Source organism: Bombus vosnesenskii, unplaced genomic scaffold (assembly GCF_011952255.1).
Source record: "Bombus vosnesenskii isolate JDL3184/JDL3185 unplaced genomic scaffold, Bvos_JDL3184-5_v1.1 scf7180000013289, whole genome shotgun sequence".
Classification (NCBI taxonomy): Eukaryota; Metazoa; Arthropoda; class Insecta; order Hymenoptera; family Apidae; genus Bombus; species Bombus vosnesenskii.
Genome location: NW_022882942.1, coordinates 1,572,262 through 1,594,047, shown reverse-complemented (window position 1 = coordinate 1,594,047; position 21,786 = coordinate 1,572,262). Strand labels below are relative to the sequence as shown.

The 21,786-nt window shown below is 47.5% G+C and overlaps 1 protein-coding gene across 2 annotated transcripts in view; it reads left to right on the top strand.

Moving 5' to 3' along the window:
* LOC117232600 (dynein regulatory complex subunit 7-like) overlaps positions 1 to 21,786 on the top strand; it is an 88,378-nt gene that overhangs the window by 63,311 nt on the left and 3,281 nt on the right. The gene's annotated exons all lie outside the window — the stretch shown is intronic.

The window sequence follows — 21,786 nt, the reverse complement described above, 5'->3', positions numbered from 1 at the left end:
TCTGTACGGTCGGGCGAATACGCGACACGAAGAAACGCAGAAACTTTCGATTTTTAACGGACTCGAAGTAGAACGACACCGATTTTTGTCAAATACAGGGTTTTTTTTTTTACTTTTTATTTATTTATTTATTTACATTTTACAATTTGTCCAGTAGGACGCTTGGTAAAATGTTATAGCTTAGTGGTGTAATAATGTAACACGCGGATGGCTACCCCCAGTGGAATACCATCTTCGAGTTCAAATACAGGGCGGTTGGTAACTGGTGGTACAAGCGGAAAGGGGGTGATTCTACGGGAAAAAAGAAGTCGAAAGTATAGAATACAAATTTTTTTTTAATTTTTCCATCGAGACAACGATCTACAGTGAGATCCGTTACGACGAGACGCGATAAAGTGCACGCGTACCGAACGAAGATTCAAAGTCGATTTTCTCGAAAACAAAGCCTCGAACGAAAAATTTGTATTCTATATTTTCGACTTCTTTTTTCGCGTAGAATCATCCTCTTTCCGCTTGTACCGCCAGTTACCAACCACCCTGTATATCTATCGTTTGCAGCGTTTTGTCTACGACTTGGTTAGGTCGTAAACGGATTGCCAATTTTTAGGCGTTTCGTTTCGTTTACTTGGGCAAATGTTCGCAGCCTAGTTACGACCTTGGAAAAGTTCAGTTTGCTTGTAAATTACCCGAAAGTCGGTAGTACGGTGCGATGTACCCCGAAGCAATAGAAAAGCCTGGGTTTCTTTGTGTGCGCCGCCTTTTGTAAACGTTTCTAAGCTACGTGACTAATCCGCGACCGAGTCAACCGGACTATAACTTTGACCTGAGATCTTTGGACATCGGTGATTCAAAGCTATTTGTCAAAAGCGGCGCGTCACCGCTTGGTTAACGTAAAATCTACGGTCTATGTAATACCGTTGTTTCGAGACTCGTGGGGATATCGCTCGAGCGATAATAGTAAGCTGATTTTCTTCCTCAAGGCCGAGCATAACGATAGCAACGATTAAGCGACGTTGTAGGGGGCGCGGTTCGTAAGGGTTGAGCAGACTTTTTTTTTTTTTTTTTTTTTCTTTTTCTTGAGAAATTACTCGCAAAGATCACGTTGGTGGAACTCGTCGATCGAAATTTCGACATTTCGATCTTTGCGGTGAGATCGCGAAATGGCCGTATTTTCTCTCGCCAACGTTTTCTGGCAAACGTATTATAGCCGTAATCTATCTTTATAGCGAAATCTATTTTTTTTATCGATGTTAAAAAAATGGAAAAATTGTACCGATGTTAAAAAATGTGGCGGAGCAGACGAAAGAAGACAGAGGAAAACGGCAGATTTTTCTTATATATGCATCCGCTTGCCGAGTAGAAATTCTGGGAACGAAGCGAGAGCGGTAAGGCCGAGAAGGAGAATTTGGGGAAAAAAATCCCAAGGATCCCGCGTGCTAGACGATGGTGTAGAAGGAAGGAAGGAAGGAAGGAAGGGCGCGTTGCGTTGGCTGAATTTCGGGCGAGGCTGGCCCTCGGAAGGCTCGCGGCTGCTCGAAAACCCCTAAGGACGGTCGAATCTACGCCCCCACATTTTCTGGCTTCCTTCCTGCCCCTCTTCCCTCGGCCACCCCCCGCCGGCCGCCTTTCTCTCCCCCGTTGTTTCTTCCATCGTCGCGTCGCGTCGTTCCCTCGCTCTCCAGAGAACCTCCTTCCGAGAATCGGTCGCGCGTTTTTCGCTCGCCCACGGCGTGGCGTTGCGGATAAGCGGGTCGGAGAGGGAACAATTAAACGCGATGGAAATTGTACCGGGTGTCCGAGTTTGATACACTGGTTAGTCCGTTCGAGCGAACGCAAGTAAGCGGAGAGACGTCGCGGATACGTTGGACAGATACGAGACAACCAGCCTACGAGGAACGTCGATTCGTTTCGTTTCACCAGCTTTCTTCTTCTTTCTTTCCTTTCTTTTCCTTTCTTCTTCCACGTGTCTCGACGAGGTGGGCGGTGCAAAATTCCTCGTTGGTTGAAAAGCGTTTTTCGCCGGACGGTTTGCACCCGATGCGGAGGAAATTTTCTTTTTTTTTTTTTATTAAAATTTACAATCGATTCTCGCATTGAGAATTTTCGGTAATAACGGAGGAAATTTAATCGCAGAACTTTAACGCGAACGTACTGGTAGAAGGGAGGAGAAGACGCGATGAAAAATCGTGCGTTCGTCATTTCCAACGTTCTACGTACGTAGCAGAGACAAGAGTTCGAAATCTACGCGAATTTCGATGGATTTCGCAGTTCTGGTATCGAGCTGCGTAGTTTCACCGAGTCTCGTTCTTTACTCCTATTCGATTGAACTATCGGCGTTTAAACCGTGGTCCTGCGTAACCTATTGCGATTAATTGCTTATACTTATCGTCGGCGTAGTTGTGACGAATTCCTTAAGAAACTGTAACCAGTGGAGCCGAAAACCAGCGAGTGTAATTGACAAACGAGAACGGATCGCGAATGGAATTTGTAAAGCATCCCCCCACTCGTACCACTCTGCTTCACCATCAACTGGCAAATTAACGCAATACTCGGCCGGAACTCGGCCGTAAATCAAACCGGGACACCCCGTAGCGTATCGGATCGATCGCCTCACCTTTCATCAATACCTTGGCCGCTCGCAACGGTGCGGCGGCTTCGGTTCGACGTTTCGCGGAAAGCTGCGTCCCAAGCCTTCGAAAAACCAGTGAGAGAGAGAGAGAGAGAAAGAGAGAGAGAGAGAGAGAGAGAAGAAAAGAAGAGAGAACACAGCTCTGCCGTGGTTACAACGGAGGACGCGGATCCGCGACCTCGCTGTTCTCAGCCTCTGAAATTCGGTTTCCATTGTTTCGCGGCCAGGACGTTCATTGATTTTCGCCGGCGGACCGTGATGGACGCGGCGTTTATTGTAATCGTCGAACGAACGCCTTTACCCTCTCTGTCCCTCCATCCTTCTCTCCTCTTCCCTTGCTCCAAGAAATTTCATCCGCCCGCAGCGTCGAAATTCGATTTCCATCGCGGAACCTTCCAGACTTCCGGACACGGACACCGTCCATCGTCGCGACGTAAAAGTTTCAATTTTTCCCAACGTTCACACTCAAACGCGGATACTCGGAATTTTTTCTTCCGACTAACGCATCTTCTAAACGTTCGTTGATCGCGTAATGACCGAAGGTTTGTACGTTTTCAAACGCCCACGATTTCTAGTCCAATCTGAACAGCCCTGTCGCTATTACGTTAATCCCTGGTTGGAATAATTGGTTCGGTCGCGACGAGCGAGCCGGGAATCGAGGCGATCGCGCCGCACCGGAAGCAGCTGGGATTTTCCTTGGCTGACGCGGAATTACGGTGTCTAGCTCGATGGCTTGCTGCGCGTTCGTTCGAGAAAGGACGCGGACGCCGGCGTTTCCTTCGCGTTTCACGTTCAAAGCTAAGCTGGATATAGCGCTCCATTTTTTCCACCGAGGAGGTTAGGTTCTAGATTAATTGGCCCCTCAGGGTGCTTTCTTCTTCGGGGTTGTAGACGACGACCTTATCGATTCTTTCCACTTGTTTTCTCAATATCGGCAAAATTTCGGGTTAACTGTTCCATCGAACGAGTAAGAATCGCTTTAGTCGTTTGCTTAATTACCTTACAACGGAAAGATTAACGCGTTCTTCCAGCGTCCGGAAGAAGAATCTTCTTCTTGCACAAACTGCGCGCGTCTTATAGGTGAAATTCTTCCCTTTGTATCGTTGAGAATTGTGGCTCTTTGAAGCCGAAATAACGTTATAGGAACGCTACATTTATACCGAGGATTAATATTAAAATAACGAAATATTTATTTCATGAACGATTCCTTATATATTCGTCGATACACGCTTGCACGCGTCTCCACACTTTCTTCTATGCCCGCGACTGTTAACCGACTCTTAACCGACTGAAGAGTTTACGTTCCTTTGTTTTCGAGACGCTGCGGACACGCGTACTTCCACGCACCGATATTCGCATACAAGTATCTCTGCTACGTATTTAACCTAGTCCAGCACGGAAAATTATACATATCTCGACGTGTGTGAAAACGACAATAGTTGTACGTTATGTCGCGAAAACGTATATGTCGGAGCAAGGTTGGAGTTTTGGGGGGCGTTCGATGAACCTTTGCTTACTTTACCATCGCGGATGTAGCTAATGTTTATTGGTACAAATACAAGCTACAAGAGGCTACGAGTAACAGCGGCGATAGGATGGTCGAGATGATGGTGACAACGAATTCAGGTTCGATGACGAATCCACGGGATGACGAGTATCAACGTAATACACGATCCGGGTAACTTTCTCGATAACTCGATCAGCAATTCGTTCAACGACTAACTAATTAACTCGTAATCCAAATGAAACTGCCCTTATATGTTTCTGTTGCCACTTCTCGGGTCAATCTTCGTTTTTAAGGAGAGCCAAATAGTCGTTCCGTACCTCTGTCAGGTACGCGTCTCTCCCGTGACCGTGGCTACGTCTAATGACTCGCTGTGTCACCTTGAACCCGAACCCATCGTCATAAAGCCAGGTTGGAACTATTTCTTATTTCTAGTACTTAAGTGTAGCTATAGTAAAAGTCTGGCCTGGGGTATTGGGATTTTTTCCAACATTCCGCACGGGAAATCCCCATGTTCTTTCATCTTCGACGTATATTTCAGCGATGGTGAAACGAATGGCGGGAAAGGACGAAACCTTAACACTAAAAAATGCCACATCAGTCAAATCGACTGGTTTTACAGTTTTACTTTAAAATTCCTACTTCGTGTTATATTTTTCCTCCGCAATGACAACTAAAGGAAAACAATATGACGAATTTTATTTTGTTTTTTACGTATTCAAACCAGAAACCAAAAGGGTAATTTTGTATCAAAAGTGTAAAAGGGTGTTGCGATCTGTTTATCGAAGCCGAATTAACCAGTTTCTTCGTTTTCTACAACTTCCCACAACTTTAACAAATTTTTACCGCGTATCGTTCGATATGACGAATCATATCGCTAGATGATAACACTAGAAATGCCACACCAGTCAAATCGACTGGTTTTTACAGTTTTACTTTAAAATTCCTACCTCGTGTTATGTTTTTCCCTCGCAATGATGTAATGACTTTCGCAACGATAACTAAAGGAACGATATGACGAATTTTATTTTGTTTTTTACGTATTCAAACCAGAAACCAAAAGGGTAATTTTGTATCAAAAGTGTAAAGGGGTGCTGCGATCTGTTTATCGAAGCCGAATTAACCAGTTTCCTCGTTTTCTACAACTTCCCACAACTTTAACAAATTTTTACCGCGTATCGTTCGATATGACGAATCATATCGCTAGATGATAACACTAGAAATGCCACACCAGTCAAATCGACTGGTTTTTACAGTTTTACTTTAAAATTCCTACTTCGTGTTATATTTTTCCCCCGCAATGACAGCTAAAGGAAAACAATATGACGAATTTTATTTTGTTTTTTACGTATTTAAACCCGAAACCAAAAGGGTAATTTTATATCAAAAGTGTAAAAGGGTGTTGCGATCTGTTTATCGAAGCCGAATTAACCAGTTTCCTCGTTTTCTACAACTTCCCACAACTTTAACAAATTTTTACCGCGTATCGTTCGATATGACGATATCGGTTATCAGGAAAATTCCGGCTCGATCGCTAGAAATGCCACACCAGTCAAATCGACTGGTTCTATAATCTTATAAATGCGTCAACCTTCGTTTAGGGACCATAGCCGCGGATCGATTAATAATACGAAAAATGTACTACATAATATGGAATTGCTTCTGTAAGAAATAAATCAATAAATATTAAAATATTCTATTATTACGTATTTTTCACAGACCAGTCATTTTCACCGGTTTCGATAGAAATAGCTTCGCGTTAACTATCGTTAGTTCTAGTGTTAACGATTCGTCTGATCCGACAGTTAGCAACGACGAAATGCTCGACTATACGCGTGACGCGTGTATCAGTCGACGAGCGATCTTTCGAGATTCGATTTCGGTTCGGCAAAATCGTCTCGTAGGTTGCCGCGTTCACGATCGCCGTGGTTAAAAAGCGTACTTTATAGAGACGAAGCAAAGGCCCGAGATGCGCGTTTTCCTCTGTCCGTCCCTTCCACTCTTTTCTCGAGTTCTGCCGCACAGTCTCTTTGGGCGTCGTTCGCGCTCCAGAGCTAAAAGGTTTCAGAAATCGTTCGCACGCTTTTCGGCCGCGCGCACGGATCGGATAAAGGAAAGACTACGGCCGAGTTCAACGAGAAATCACGTCGCCCCCGGCGTTTACCTCGAATCGCAATCCCCAAACGCGTACCAGTCGTTCGCTTCTTCTCCACCATCTTCTTCTCCTCGAATCGTCGAGGAAAATTTGAAAATAAAAAAATCTCGTCTCGTCCGTCGCCTTCGCGCCACTTTCTTTTAATTCCCTTCGAATTTTCCTTCTTTTTTCCCCTCTTAACGCTTCATATCGTCCGTACGAAAGATCGTTCGAAAGCATAGCGATTACACTTTTCGATTTTCCCATTGGAAAATTAATTGCAAAGAAGCCAGAATGGATCGCGTGTCGCGACATTTTCAGCCAAGTATCAACGCTATCGTACATTATATAACGCGTATTTCGTAGAAATTCGTTTTTTTTTTTTTTTATCATTGATAAGAAGCAGAAGGGAAGCGCAATGGAAAAAGTAAGATGGCCGCGATTAGCGGGAAATGCAAATCGCTATCGATATAAATCCCCGTGAAACGTCACGGGCACGACACCTCTGACACAGTTGCTGATATGGCACGTTGCCCGGCGTGTGTGCTTTCGATCATACTCGGTCCATACCGTTGGCGGACGAGCCCACTCGCACAATCACAGGAGGGAAGGAAAGCAGCCACGTTCCACGTGCGATCTAATAAGCCACGTTATGCTTAACAATAACCGAGCTGAGTCACGCGTTCGCATCGGCGCGATATCTCAATCTTATTTTTCCCTTTGCGCTCGCTTTCTTCCAGTTGCCCTTCTGTTTGCGTTTACATCGCTCTCGCGTAACTACGTAGCTTGTTACTCGATTAACCGCTTTAAACAACTCATTCACGATATCTACACGGTCGTTGGCGAACAGTAGCGTTCGGTTTAAACGAGTTTAGTGCCATCTACGGGCAACACCTGTTTCGTCTTAATGTCTGGCTCTTCTAACGAGCCACGGAATGGACGCAATTTTTTTTATCGAATCGCTCCCTTAGCCTAGATTAATTTCTATTTCGCCAATTTCCTCTCGCCTCCTTCTCGTCTTATTTCGACGATTCCCGCTAGTCCATAGATACGTCGTATTGGGAAATCCCTTCTTCGTCCATGCAAGTAACTTTCGTATCCTAACTTTTAAACTTCTCTACGTTGCGAACAATCGTTCGCGTATGTGTGATTTTTTCTTTCGATTCGATGCTAAGGTTTTTCCTAAAACGTTAAAACGTAAAAACGTGAACATTACGCGATAAATCCGATAAACTTTTTTCACGAAACAATGGCCGAACGGAGGTGTCCCTTTAAAATCGACGACGATCCGTCATCGTGGTGAATAACACGGTTTGTTTTTGAGGCGCGAGTTTCTCGTTTCGATCGCCGCGGCTGTTTTCTCGGCCATAGGTCCGTTAGCAGCGACCGGAGATTCAAAACGAGGGACGAGGTGCAGAAAATGGGACGGTGAAACGGACGACGAAGGGAGAAGGGAAGAAGGAGAGGGACACGTCGGTGCGCTCGGTCCGTCGGGAACATCCGTTCCGCGTGAAACGGAGAGAACCGCGATGATCGGGGTCGCGCGAAGAATCGGTTCGTCCCTGGCGTCCTCCCGAAACGGTGGCTTTGGCCGCGCGCAGGAAATTCTTTCGACATTGCGAGAGAGGCAGCCGGCCAGCTCTCTCGTGTTCTTTTCTCTCTTACTGCTGCATTGCGGCAACTCGAAACGCACCGTTTTCGAAATCAGCCGGATAATAGGTAGGTTAGAAAATGGCCGCGCTCCTTTTCACGTCGCCTTGACCGTTCGAAACGATTTTCCCATTTTCTTCTTTCGCTCGATAAGAAAGCAGATCTAACGTGTCGGACGAGCGATTAGCACGAATTCGACGATCAAAGATCGAAAAGAAGCCGAATTATTTAAAACGAGCTTGATCGATCTTTAATCGATATCTCAGGTTATATTCCGATTGCTATACGAGCTTTTTCTTTCTCTTCTTTCTCTTCTCCTGCTTTGAGAAATTAAATTCTATTAGATCGATCGAATATCGTGGAAGAAGGTTATCGATATCGATGTTGCGGATGAATGAAAAAATGGAAAATATTTGTCGAAAGCGCCAGGCACCGAGAAATCAACGTACGTCCCTGTGCACGAGGTTCGCGCGAAATGGGTCCCCGCGAGGCGTAACGTAGAACGTTTTCAGGGCCTCGGGCAGGGCAGATAGGAGGTAGTTAGCAGAGGCAGGCTCGTAAGATTTCGGTGTGGTGGTACGTGTACTTCATCCTGTCCACGTTCACCCTATCGGCTTAAGGGTGTCTTCACACCGAAACTGCTCGCGTTTTCCGATACATTTTCACAAAACCCGTAATTTTCGATCAAACGAAACATAACTATACGATTAACTCGTTTGACTTAAGAAATCGCCAAAAAAAAAAAAAAAAATTCTTTACGTCTATTTTCGAGCTAAAAGAATTCCCATACAATCGTAAACATTCCCTGTGTTTATCCATCTGTAACTCGTAATAACCGAGAGATAGTCGGGAAGAAAATTTTTGTTCCGCCATAATCCATAGGCAGAACTTCTTCTCTGATAATCTAATTTCCGTACAGCGCGAAAAAGTCGGTATTCTTATTCGATTTACTTTCCACTCGTCCTTTCCAAATGTTCGATATTTATTGCCGCGGGTACGCCGGTTGCTGAGACGCAATTTCCGAAACGTCGCGGTATTTCGTAAACGAAGCGCTGTGAACGCGCCTTAAGGCCACGGTCGCCCACCCGCGCACAACCACACGACTACGGACACCGGTATATACGCGCAGCTCGCGTTGCACATACTTGTGTTCGACTCTCTCGGCCCACCTCCTCCCCTCGACCCTCGGCCACGCTTCCTCAAACCCCTCCCACCGACCCCTGGCAAGTACCAGTGATCACTCTCTCCTTCTCTCTCTCTCTTTCTCTCTCTCTCTCTCTCTCCTTCTCTCTCTTTCTCTCTCCATCTCACGTATTCTCTCTGTTGGCACCTTTGCCTCTCTCTCGCTCGATTCCGCGATATATCCGTGTCTCTCTCTCTCGCTGGTTCGTTTCGGACCTGAAGACCGAAGGCAGATCGATCGGACGATTTTCCTCGGGGTTTTCCTCGGCGACGACCACCCCGCGACGAGTCGAGAAATTGCTCTCAGGGCTCCCGATTCGAGCGGGGAAAAAAATTCAGGTCGATCGAACGCACTCTCGCGAGAGGGACACCGGGAAAAGAGTGGGCGGTCGAGGGGGGGCTAAGGGAAAGAGAATGACAACGACGACGACGACGACGACGACGACGACGACGATGACGACGACCACGACCACGACCACGACCACGACCACGACCACGACGAGGAAGACGAGGACGACAGCGATGGCGACGAGGGAGTGAGAGAGGAAAGAAAGGTGTCCCCAAACCAAGTGGACGAACATCACAGCTCTGTGACGGATTTACGTCGGGGAACGAACCAGGTCACGGACTAGAGAAAGAAGAAGGTAGTAGTGCGGCGATAAAAAAATGAACGTTAAACGGGGATTATGGCAACCTTGAACGAGTGAAGCAGAGTTTTCGCAAAGTTTGCAGGTACAAACGATCCTTTCCCTCCCTCTCCCCCTCTCCCCGCTTTAGACACCGACACGGTCGCTGAAATTTTCCTCGCCGTCGTTTTCATAGGATCCCGTCGCCACAACCGTCGCCGTTGAACCACGTTTTATATTTATTTGGATAATTGTGGCAGTTAAAAATAAATCGCATTGAACGGTCACGTCGTGTCTAGCGAGGCGCTATCGCTGAAACTAGGTTCAACGCATTCGCGCGACTCTCCTTCAGGATCGTAAAGTAAAATTTATTCCATAAATAATTTCTATAGTCTTAGCGATAAATCAATGTCCGTGGTTTATTTTCCGCGAGAGATATTTATAAATTTACGACGAACTCGCACCTCTCTACGGTCAGCCATTGTTATCCAAGAGAAGATTACGGGACGCGCGAATGAAACGAAAATTTGAACGTAACACGCTCGAATAAGTTCGTATGGTTTTTCGTTCGTTCGCTTGCGCTAGGTACGGGAGCGCGAAAATACTCGTTCCTTTTACGCGCGGATAAACGCGGCTGCGAACGCTTCGTACGGCCCTGCTTTTCGACAAACTCGCCAGCACTGTCGCCGACCGATAATTCGAGCCGCCGCAAACTCGACGTCTGTTCACGACGCGGCGCAAAGTTGGCGGACGACGGCGAACTGGGATTGCTCGGTTATCCGGGTAAATACGATGGGAAAAAAACATTATTCCGAGGAGCGATCCGCAAACGTGAGATCCAACATGTGCTCTTTATCCCGCCTTCTCCCTACGCTCGATAATTTTCAACCGTCGCGTCGAATCCATCGATACGATAAAAGTCATCAACTTCCTTCCGTGATTCGTCTATTTAGACGAAACGTCGTTACCGATTCGATAATGCGAAACTTGTTGACGGAATTTTAAATGTTGGCAATTCTATCTGTAACAGAAGAGCAAGAGGGAAATATAAATAGTAAAAACGTGGAACAAAGCGCCGTCGGAGAAGAGTAATCGCATGGCGTATCTACGAAGCCGTTATTTACCGACGCGGCGATAAGTAATTGCGAATGCAGGAAAAGTGATCGACCGTCCGTTCCAGTGTCCGCTTTAAATCGAACGCAGTGACACGCGTTCTTTGCAGCGATCGTTCGACTCGACCGAGATATACGATCCAGCCGAAGTAACCAAAACGATCGACTCGTCTCTTTTTCAAAACTTCTTAATGTAAACATCGGACTATAGTTGACGATTAGACCAAGCGAACGATTCGCCTCGACCAATTTGGTCGCGTTTGCTTTCTCTATAACTCGTACAATTTAATTTTAATTGAATAACATTTTAATAGTCGTTTCAACGATAGAAAAACTTTGCTACTTTTTCACGATGCACGTTGATCGATATCAACAAACAACAACTTCTTTTCTTTCTTCGCTGTTTCGATACCATAGGACAGCCTATCGCGTCCTTAACCTCGCACCTCGATGACAAATATCGACTAGCAATTATGGCGCACGCAGCCAACAGTGCGTTCTTCGAGCTTAACGACTCGCGTTCGACGGTGGCGTCGATTTCTCTTGCTTCGCTCGACTTGGCGTACACGTGTACATAACGACAACCGTGCGACGGTACGATAAGGGGGAAAAGGGAACCGAGTCGCTGGATCTCTCGAGTTTCGCGAAAGTTGCGCCGCAGAGACGCTTAACGAGAACATAACCTTGTTACGCGATTGGATCGACGTTCGCCCCGACACGACGATACGATAATCTTGTCCCGTTATTGCGTAATTGCATTAACGCCTTTGCGCGCATTGAATTTCACACGTGTGTGCGCTCGTCGCGGCGGAGTATCGGCGACCGCGGATTAAACGCGGTGAAATCCTAGAATATCGAGAGTGTTTCGGTCTGTTTAATAGTATTTTGAAGGTGGTAGTGGCGGCGCGTGTCATTAGCCAAACGATCGTAAAAGTGTCGAGTACTTCACTAACGTCCTGTTCGCTTGTACTTTCGACAAATGTGCATAGTGGAATCCATAGAAATTTCCGATATTCCTTGATTGAAGGAACGCGTTAATAAGCCACGAATCGTAACAAACAAAGTATCGCGTGGTCGTTGTTTCGCAATTTCGCCATTTCGCCATTACCAAATATTCTCTTTCTTCGTAACGATATCTCGTTATCTACGCTCGATCGTATCTAGCTCTCGCGTTCTAACTGCGATAATTTGTTTTGCTCGGCTGCCGATAGAAAAATTGTTCCATGATTCGAGACGGACTCTTCCGAAGACAATAGCGTTCGGGAAGCACTCTATCCTGCAATTACATACGTCTATCTCGCGAAAGATGGACGACACGCGCGCATGTGCCAAGGATAAAGCGTTCGAGCGATAATAAAGTAATTATTAATCCGTCTGTGTACGTATCGATCGTCCCGAAATAATAGGAAAAACTATTAATGCGTTTGTAGTCATAGGCAATCAATGGGTAATCAAATCTCGCTTTATATTATATTATACGCTTATATGTTGTTATATCGATCGATAAAACATGCGACGAAAAACAAGGGAAGTATTAACAAGCGCAGCTGTCGCGTTCGGATTTTCGCGGTTTCGTAAACGATGAGAAATTTGTGGTACCACGGTCGATAACCGAAGGAAGAGACTTCGAGTGATCGATAGAACGCTCGCAAGACACGCATCGAACGCTGAAATTGGCGGCATAAAGTTCGCGTTTACTGACGCCTGTTCTCGCCGATACACCGTGCACCGTACACCGTACACCATACACCGCTTACGTATCGTCATCGTCGAGAGGGCGTTACAGCGTGACGTCACGCCACTACTGCTACGCGTTTAACGAGACATTGGTGACGTTACTCTCATAAACCTCGCGGCTCAGCCACCCACCACTAGCCATCCCCGTAAACGTGAACTGTTTCGACGGGAATTCTCAACTCCTTTCCGAGTTTCTAATTTGCCTACTCGACAAAATCGTACAGAGTCGCAAGCGCGCAAAATTTTTATCAGTTTTGTTATTTCGTTTCGTATCACGCTGTTTGCTTCTCGAATACATTTAAAAGAAGCAATCGACGGAATAACACGTCGATTCCGTACGAATAAAGAATCCAAAAGTAAAGGTTCCAGTTGCTTTTCTCGTCATCGGACGATGATCAATTGAATTGAGAGGAAACCAAAGCTCGTCGTAGCTATATGTATACACGTGTATGTATCGTAGATTCGATAAAACACGTGCATCAAGACGTTGCTCGGACTGTTTTCTCTGCTGCAAAGTTTTCTACGCAAGGCAGCATATGTACGTATAATACACAAGGATCGTTTTCAACGGGCGACCGTTCCTTACCGACGTCCTCGAGAGTTAGTCACCTCGAGCACCCTTAATTCGATTACTCGTCGATCCTGCGAACACTCGCCTCCTTCGTTGCTCTTCTCAGTCGCTCTTGCACCCCTCGCCTCCTGCCTCCGTTAACTGCCTTTCTATGTACCAAATCGAACAGGCGCCATCAATTTCAGGTAAGTGCACCGAGGGAGGCATTCCACGCCACTGATTTCACAATAAACCTCTTTGTTTCTACCGCGGTGTGTACGTACGTACACATATGTGTACTTACGCGTATACATATCTCGGTGGGTAACGATGAAACCGAAAAAAATGCAACGGATAGGTACACCGGGTGCTAACCTATTACCAGCTCGAACGAAATCTTTCCTTAAACGACCGCCATCTCCGGGATAAGTCCGTCGCGGTATTTATGCGAGAATTATGCGAGCACAGGGTGTACAGGTGTAAGTACACGCGGCGTATCAGCAGCGGTAATTACGCGGCCTCGGAAGTTAGCGTGGCCGTCTCGGCGACCAATAAAGTAAATTGTATCGTGGCCACGGCAAATAATGATAATTAACGACGATCGAGGACGCGAGTTTCCGACGGGGTTCTCGATGCTTTTAAGGGCCCTCGAGAAACCGATCCGCCCGCTGGAGGAACTACCGACAAAGAAACGTTTCCTAGCCACATTCCCCTTCGACGGACGGACCTTGCGCGCCTGGGGAACCCATCGCGTGCATCGTCGCCATCATCTTCGACGTATACATAATTTCGTTCGGTCGCTCCCTAATCGAGACCTGTTTCCCTTCTTCTCCCTGTCTCTCTTCCTCTTCCTTTTTCCCCTTAGTCGTGGTTTCCTTCGTTTTCCTCCGTCGTCGTCGTCGTCGTCGTCGTCGCCCCGTTTTCTCGCGTCAGGTGCGCCACGAAGCTCTCACAGTGCCCGAAGGCATCGATTTCGTCGTCCACGTCCGCTCAAGCTGGACACTCGCGTTCGAGTTTGGCTCGCTCGTGTCCGATTCGCGAGCAAGTAATTTGGAAACAGGTTGCCGATAGCTCTTGTTTCGGTTGATCGAGACGTACGAGGTCGAAGATAAGTTTCTCCAGCTACTTCTTTGCACCTAGACACGAAGACCCTACGGTGAGTAGGGTCGAGGTGGAAGAAGGTTGAGATAGGGGGTTGCTCGCCGATGGTTCGAGGGGTGGTGGACGAAGGATGGACCGAGGGAGAGTCAAGCGGTTAGGAGGAGGGAAGGGCTACGAGGAAGGTGGCAGCAGAGGGTGTAGAATGGGTCGCCGGTAGAGGGTGTAGAAAGGGGATGAGATGGGGGTGGCGGTGGTCGTGAAGGGTGGCCGATGGTGGCGGACGCGGGTGGAGAGCGAAGAGAGAGAAGGTAGGGTGGAATGGGGGGGACGCCTAGCTGGAAACGCGTCGGTTCGCCGGCACACTAAGTATAGGCGTCCTCGCGACGCCGGCCGTCAATATACCACCCCTAACTAACCCCCCGGGGTCCGTGGGTGTTACTGGCTGGTAGAGAGCGAGACGACCGAGGGACGAAAGAACGGGACGCGAGGAACGTTGGTGCGAGAGACCGGGATTGGCGAGAAAGGCGGTGTGACGAGGACGTAGATAGTCAAACGGATATAGAGAGAACGGAGACGGAGAAAACACGAAGAGGGTGGGTTGCTTCTGCACGAGGGATCGTAGTCGTCGTCGTCGTCGTCGTCGTCGTCGTCGTCGTCGTCGTCGTCGTCGTTGCCGTCGCTGCCGCCGCTACCGTTGCAGTTACCGTCGTCGTCGTCGTGGCCGTCGTCGTCGTGGTCGTCGTGACCGTCGTCGTCGTCGTCGTGGTCGTGGTCGTCGTCGTCGTCGTCGTCGTCGTCGTCGTCGTCGTCGTCGTCGTCGTCGTCGACGTCATCCTAGTCGTTGTGTGTACGAGGGTAGGTGAGCTTCATCCAACCATCCTATCCTATCCCATCCTATCCTTCTGACGCTATCCTATCCTGGCGTAGCTTAGTTTAGCTTAGGGCCCTGCCACCCGGGAGGCTGCTGCCATCAGAGGGAAAGAGATGGAACGGTAACGGAGAGAGACGAACGTAGGGAGGACAAGGATGGATATATACCGTGTGACGAGGGTGAAACAGAGAGCAAACACCCTGATAAGCGAAGAGCGAGAGAGAGAGGAAGAGAGAGAGGGAGAGAGAAATAGGAGAGAACGAAGATAGGTAGCCGGGTATAGGGTTTGGTGGTAGGACATTGCGGATATATTCGCCTCTATCCAGCGAACCGGCCTCCTCCGCGCACGGCGTAGCAGCATCCTCTCCGGCGTTTCTCTCTCCTGACCATCCTGCGACGTAATCAGCGAGAGAACCACCACCCACTCTCCTCCTCTAACCCACCCACCATCGACCCCTTTCTGCTCCACCTCCTCATCCACCTCATCCTCTCTTGCTCTTCCTCCTCATCCCTGCTTCGTCTCGCGTCTCACCGCGACCACCTACCGCCATCCCCCTTTACTCCTGTCCGCTTTGCGCTACCCCTCGGCATCCCTTGCTCTGGCTGCCGTGGCATGCATCTATCCGGACGTCTATCTACCTATCTATCTCGATGCACTGGGTGTCCGCTCGAAAACCGGCCTCCATTCCTCCCTCTCTTTCTGCGTGCGAATCCGACGACCGTTCTACCTCACGGTGACGATCCATCGCGAGATTCGGCCCCGCGATGGCATCGTTTCGCGCTAGATCCTTAATGGCGATCGCGGTTCCAGATACCTGCGTAATTCTCCACGAAACACGCGTTCTACGATATACGTATCGTAGTATACATAGTATACGTAGTATGCATAGTATACGCGCGACAACGTTTCTAGAAAGAAAGAAAGGTCGCAGCTTCGACAAGAGTTTCCACCCTTGTCATTAGGGAAACTAATTAACGCACGAGAACGCGTTTGTTTTATCACGATGTTCTGCTATGACAGTTTTTATTAACGACACTGGTCGACACCCGTTTAGGCTAAACCAACCTCGTTGAAATGTTGCTCGGTGACGTCTCTGTTCTTTCTCTTTCTCTCCTTCTGCCGCCTCCTTCGTAGCCTTTGAATACATTCTTTTCAATTTTGCGAGAGGGCAACGTTGATTTCATTCATAAGTATTATATTCACGGTACTTCATAAGGTCCAATCTGACGATCCTTAACGGTGGTCCCCCACCTCCTCATTCAACGTCAGTCTCTCAAAAGTGCTTAAAGTTCCTTTTAACGGGGAAACTTGCTCCATAAACGAACAGCGAGAACCAAAGTAACCATCGAGTCGGCTAGGCTGCGCGGATTAGAGAAAGAATCTTGAAATAATGTTGCCGCGCTGGTACGTAAAAGGGAAATCTTGGAACAATAACGCTCGGCCGGCAATCGTCGATTCGTCCTTTTCACGATCGAATTAGCAATTTAACGCCTTAATTAATTACCGTTTGCTCGTTCGTACGCTTTGTTTCATAGAAACGGCTAAAAAGAGAGGGACTCGAGATAAAAGAGGAAGGAAAAAAGTCTGTAAATTGCACGTCGATTTATTTAAACCCTCCTCGAACGTCTCGCGTTTCGGAAGAATTGGCATAATTTTAACAGACACGGCGCGGCCGATAATAGCGTTAAATGGCAAACAAGTTTTTCGATCGGTGACGCAGAAATGGCCGAGCAATTACGAAGGTGTGCAAGGACGAATGACCGTGTGGGAATACGGCTCGGTGTACACGTGTATCTGTTATTGTGATATGGATGTTAATAGGTTAGGGGGTCTCCGGAGAATGTGGGGTGAATCACGATTTCGATAAGGGTTTATATTCCTCCCGCTCTCGTCCATTCTTGGCTCCCTCCCTCGTCCTCCTCCCTCTTCCTGGCTCTTGCTCTTCCTCCTTCTCCTCTCTCTACTCTCTACTCTCAACTCTCAACTCTCTACTCTCTACTCTCCTCTCTACTCTCTCTTCTCTCTACTCTCTACTCTCTACTCGTTCGCTTCTCCATCCCGCCCCTTTTCACCATGCCTATCTTCCTCTTTCTGCGTTACGGCGCGCCTCGCCACGCCGCGCCGGTTCCGACTGTCGCCGCCGTTTCTCCCTCTTCGTCCGCCACTCGCTCATTGAAAACCGGCTCTAGGGCTTCCAGCGTGCCGGGTTTGCACGTATATGGATGCCTCTTCCTCTCTCTCCTTTTGGTAAATGCGTGTACGTGCGTGTTTATGCACATCATATACATACACGCACGACGGGACACGCGTGTCCGTATATGTACTTACTTTATAGCGCCGACGCGACGTCAGAAACACGTGTACGGCTCGTTAGAGTAGAGAACGGTGAGGCTCTGCTTGCCGCCCGCTTATGTATCACCGGTATTTGTAACGATCAGCCATCGACGGGGGCGACTCGAACAGGTCTTCTCCCCCGCTGCTCCCCAAACATTCGGTTCAACTATTTTAAACTCATAAACACTGATGATCGCGACTTTTTCTACAATTAGAGTATCGCGTGTGTCCGCATATCGATCTATTTAGATTTAACTAAAAGAGAAAAGTTAGTCGTCTTTTTATTACGATTATTACAGATTGTTGATAAATTCGTTCAACGATTACGTACTTACCTATGTGTATCGTTCGTAAAGCAAGTTCGGAGAATACGCAGCCCCTCTCTCTTTAAGTTCATTCAACGCTACGAAAACGAACAGACGATGCCATGAAGTTTAAAACTAGGCTCGTGCCGGGGTAGTTTCACTCCCCGTTCCACACAATCAACGGTATAATCCGTTCAGTTGGCCAACGAAGTTACCAACTTGCTCTTCCGTGTCTTACGAGTCGAAAGTATTCGAAACAGCTGTTTCTTATCGTTAGTCGCGATTCGCGCCAAGAACCAACGCAATTTTAATAACATCTACTCTTTTCGATCGGCTAATCTTTAAAGTGGAACGTCGTTGAAATCGAAGAGACGGAAACATCGTTTTAGGTTATGAAACGCGCGTCGTTGGTCGCGCGCTTGTCGATCCGATGTTTGGCCGAACGAGATTACGTAATTCGATATAGGCGGTCAGTGACAACCACGAAAAACAGTGTCGACGTTTTAAGAACGATTATCAAGAAATCACCGAGAACCTGTGTTTCGCGACAACTACGAAATCAATTCAATTCCGTGATAGCGCGAACGAGAAACATCTTGGCGGGCAAACTGAGGTTAAAGTTTAAAATCATATTTTGCCACTACATAATCGGGCTATTTACGCGTAACTAACAATAATCATATCTATGCGTAATCGAAGCGAAACTTGGTCGGTGTCGGCCGGTGTCGGATTATAGCTTATATTTATTAAAAACGTCTGCTGATAATCTGGTGAGAATATGAAAATATCGATGTCTCGAGTCGACGCTAGCTGGCGCGACATATTTAGTATCGATCAATTTTCTGTATCGATCGCGACTTCGATTCCCTTCGATGACAAAATCGTATTCGATTGGTGCGATAAAGGTCTGAGACGTAAAGATCGAAACGCGTCCCGGTAGCCGCGGAGCTTTTGCCTTCGGACAACGACGCGACCGCTTGCACGTCGCGAGCTCCGGTGAGTTCGATTTTATAACTTTCCAAAGTGCCGCGTAGTGCACGGGCAAGCATCAGGATCCCCGCGATTCGGTATCTCGGTACGATTTGCAGGGCATGTAAACCCGCGTAGGTGTAAACCCAGAGCGTAGGTGTGTTGGTGTAGGACGCCCTCCGCCTCGTCGCGTAGAGACGCAGTTCACACAGAGGAACCTGGTGAAACATCTAGCCAAGGTATATAGGCAGGCAGGGACTAGGTACTATCTAGTATCTAGTAATACCGGGTACTAGGTAGGTACGCGCCGCGCCGCGGACGCCAAATAGTGGTTCGCATATTCAGAGAGATAGCGACGTCGCTCGGTGCGATCGCCCCTGATTTAGGCCTCGTTCCCTCTCTCTATCCTTCTCTTTCTCGGCTTGTCCATCCCTATCCTGTCTTTGTAGTCCTCTGTATCTACCTCTCTGTCGCTCTTCATCCCTCCTTTCCTTCGCCCTCGGTCGTTCCATCTCCCAACGCGCGCGCCAACACATTCGTGCCTAGGTATATCCACGCGTGTGTTCATCCGTACACATAGTACACATAGCACACATACACAGCCGTACACATAGCACTCTCTGGTCGCGTCCACGGATAACGTCCTCGATACGGCGGCCAGCACCGAGCACGACATCGAGGCGTCCCGAAAAGCGCTATCTCGCGGCACCCCGCTCCAAGCCGACCAATCAGCGCTTCGATCCACGCTTTCGACCGTCGCGCTTTGATCATGTACCCTGCGACTGATACCCACGAGCATCGTCTCGGCGTAAATCACGTCCTCTCTCGTCCACTTCCGTGAACGTAGATCCGAACGAGAATTATCGATACCGTGCCCGTCCCGGAATTAAGGGATTTTTCTCCTTTTAGATCGTCGCAATCTCCCAGCCTAACGTTTTTTCATCGCGAATAAACCTACTTCCCTCTTTCTCTTTTTATTCGATAGCTAATGGTACCAAGGTTATCACGTTATATAGCGGCTGCCAGAAACTTTGACACGCCGTTCTGTTTATTATAACATTTACGTATTAGTCCAGCCCAAATATATCCAATTTTCTATCGTTCAGTAGTATTTCTACATAGCAGAGGACTGGAAGAATGCAATATTATGAAAATGAAACACAGGGGGCCTGATGAAAAGGCGCTCCATTGGAAAATAAGAGTGCGAATGTGTCATTTATTTTCGAGTTCTGGCCGATTCATGTTTAAAAGTTAATTAACATGATATTTTTGATCGGGAAATACAAAATCTGATCAACTCGATAGGGAATCGGCTAGAAAGTTATTGTGATACGCGACGTATGGTTATTCCGGTTTCCCGATCGAGCTATCGATTGTTAGTAGCTGCCACGGGCCACCGGAACCTTGAAATCGGATTTCATATTTTCGATATACTTTTATACCGATCGTTAGAGTTCCACTAAATCGCGACATTGATAAAAGGATTACGGTCGACGTCGTTCTATCCGCTTTAAACTGTTCCGTAGCTCGGGAAAATCTTCGAGCCTTCTTTCCAGCAAATCAACTTTACTCTGGGAAAAGCGTGTTACATGTGAAGTTTTTAAAACGCTCGTGATCCTTATCCCTATATACACGAGTAAACCTTCCGATAGAGTTATCTAACCTCCTACAATTAAAAACAATCTCCTTATACACATATATATATATATGTATATATACTATAAAAAGACCGACAAAACAAATTCGTTCTTCTTTGCAGTCCTAATTTTTTGTTTTTTGCTTCGAATTTTAATAGTATGGTTACAAACGTAATCCGTGAAATAATTTTAAACTGATGCACGGTCCGCTTTAAAACATCTACAAGCTGATCACGCGATATCGGGTGGAAAACTTGTATCGATAAAAGTAGTCGTCCGAAAATCGTGGATATTCGTAATTTCCTTCACATGGACGCGTGAAATTGTACCGAGAGTATATATATATACATATGCATGTGTGTGTGCGCGCGCGCGTGTGTGTGCATTTTTGTGTGTGCGCGCGTGTGTATGTCGTGCATAATTTGTGACTCGTGTCGTATATCTGAGCGATATTCAAGCGAGAGCCGATTCGTCCGAGCTGTAAATTATCGCAGGCAACGTAAGTTCATGGTTGAGAAACACTGAGCGCAGCTGCCGCGGCGGCGGTATCTCCGCGTTGTCTGCTACCTCACACCCTCGTCTTGCGTCCCACGTGGGTGCCGGTCGAAGGGGTCGCGCGGAATGATGGTGACGCGCGGGGGCTGGCGAGGGACGGAGGGGGTGAGCAACGCCAATGGGCGAGGAAGCGGGACCGAGGGCGTTCGAGGGATGGCGACGGAGAGGCAGGGTGGACAGGGTGAGGTTAGGTTGGGTGGACAGAGGGGGCGGAAGTGGGTGAAGGGATCGAGGGATAGCCGCACCACCCACTGACCATCTCTGCCCTACTCTAGCCCAGGCTACGCGCTTACAAAAAAAGACTGCCTTCTCTCCCGTTTCAAGACACGAGAGGGCGAGGCGACCCTTCGACTTCAATTTCGAAGTACAGTTGAACCTCCCTTACAAATTTCGCACAAATCAGAGTATTTCCAGCAATCGTGACGTCTTGACAATTTTTAAATTTATCGTATACGGCGAATTGTAACGAGCACCACGTTCGTAAATCAATCTAATCGTATTTTGCAAAAAAGGTTTTTTATTCCATAACTTGATTAGCCTTTTCTTTTAATTACTCTCCCTCTCTTCCTCACCCCCTCCCACCCTTCTGCGATACTCCTCCCACTCCCTCTGTGATACACGGTCACTTCCGTTATACGGTACAGTATACATTTTACGCGTAGATCATAATACAGTCGCGTAGGTCAGGGACCGAGAATACGCACGAGTTGCCACGTGCTCGACGTCGTATTTGAATGTGTACACTTCTCGTGTGGACGATTAGTGGCTATGTGTAGGATGTATTTACTCTTTAGTATTGTTATTATTATTACTTCTGCGTTTTCACATGAAACCTACGGCAAGCGGTTACGCAATCTAGCGACAGTCGATACAGTAGATTCCTTTGACA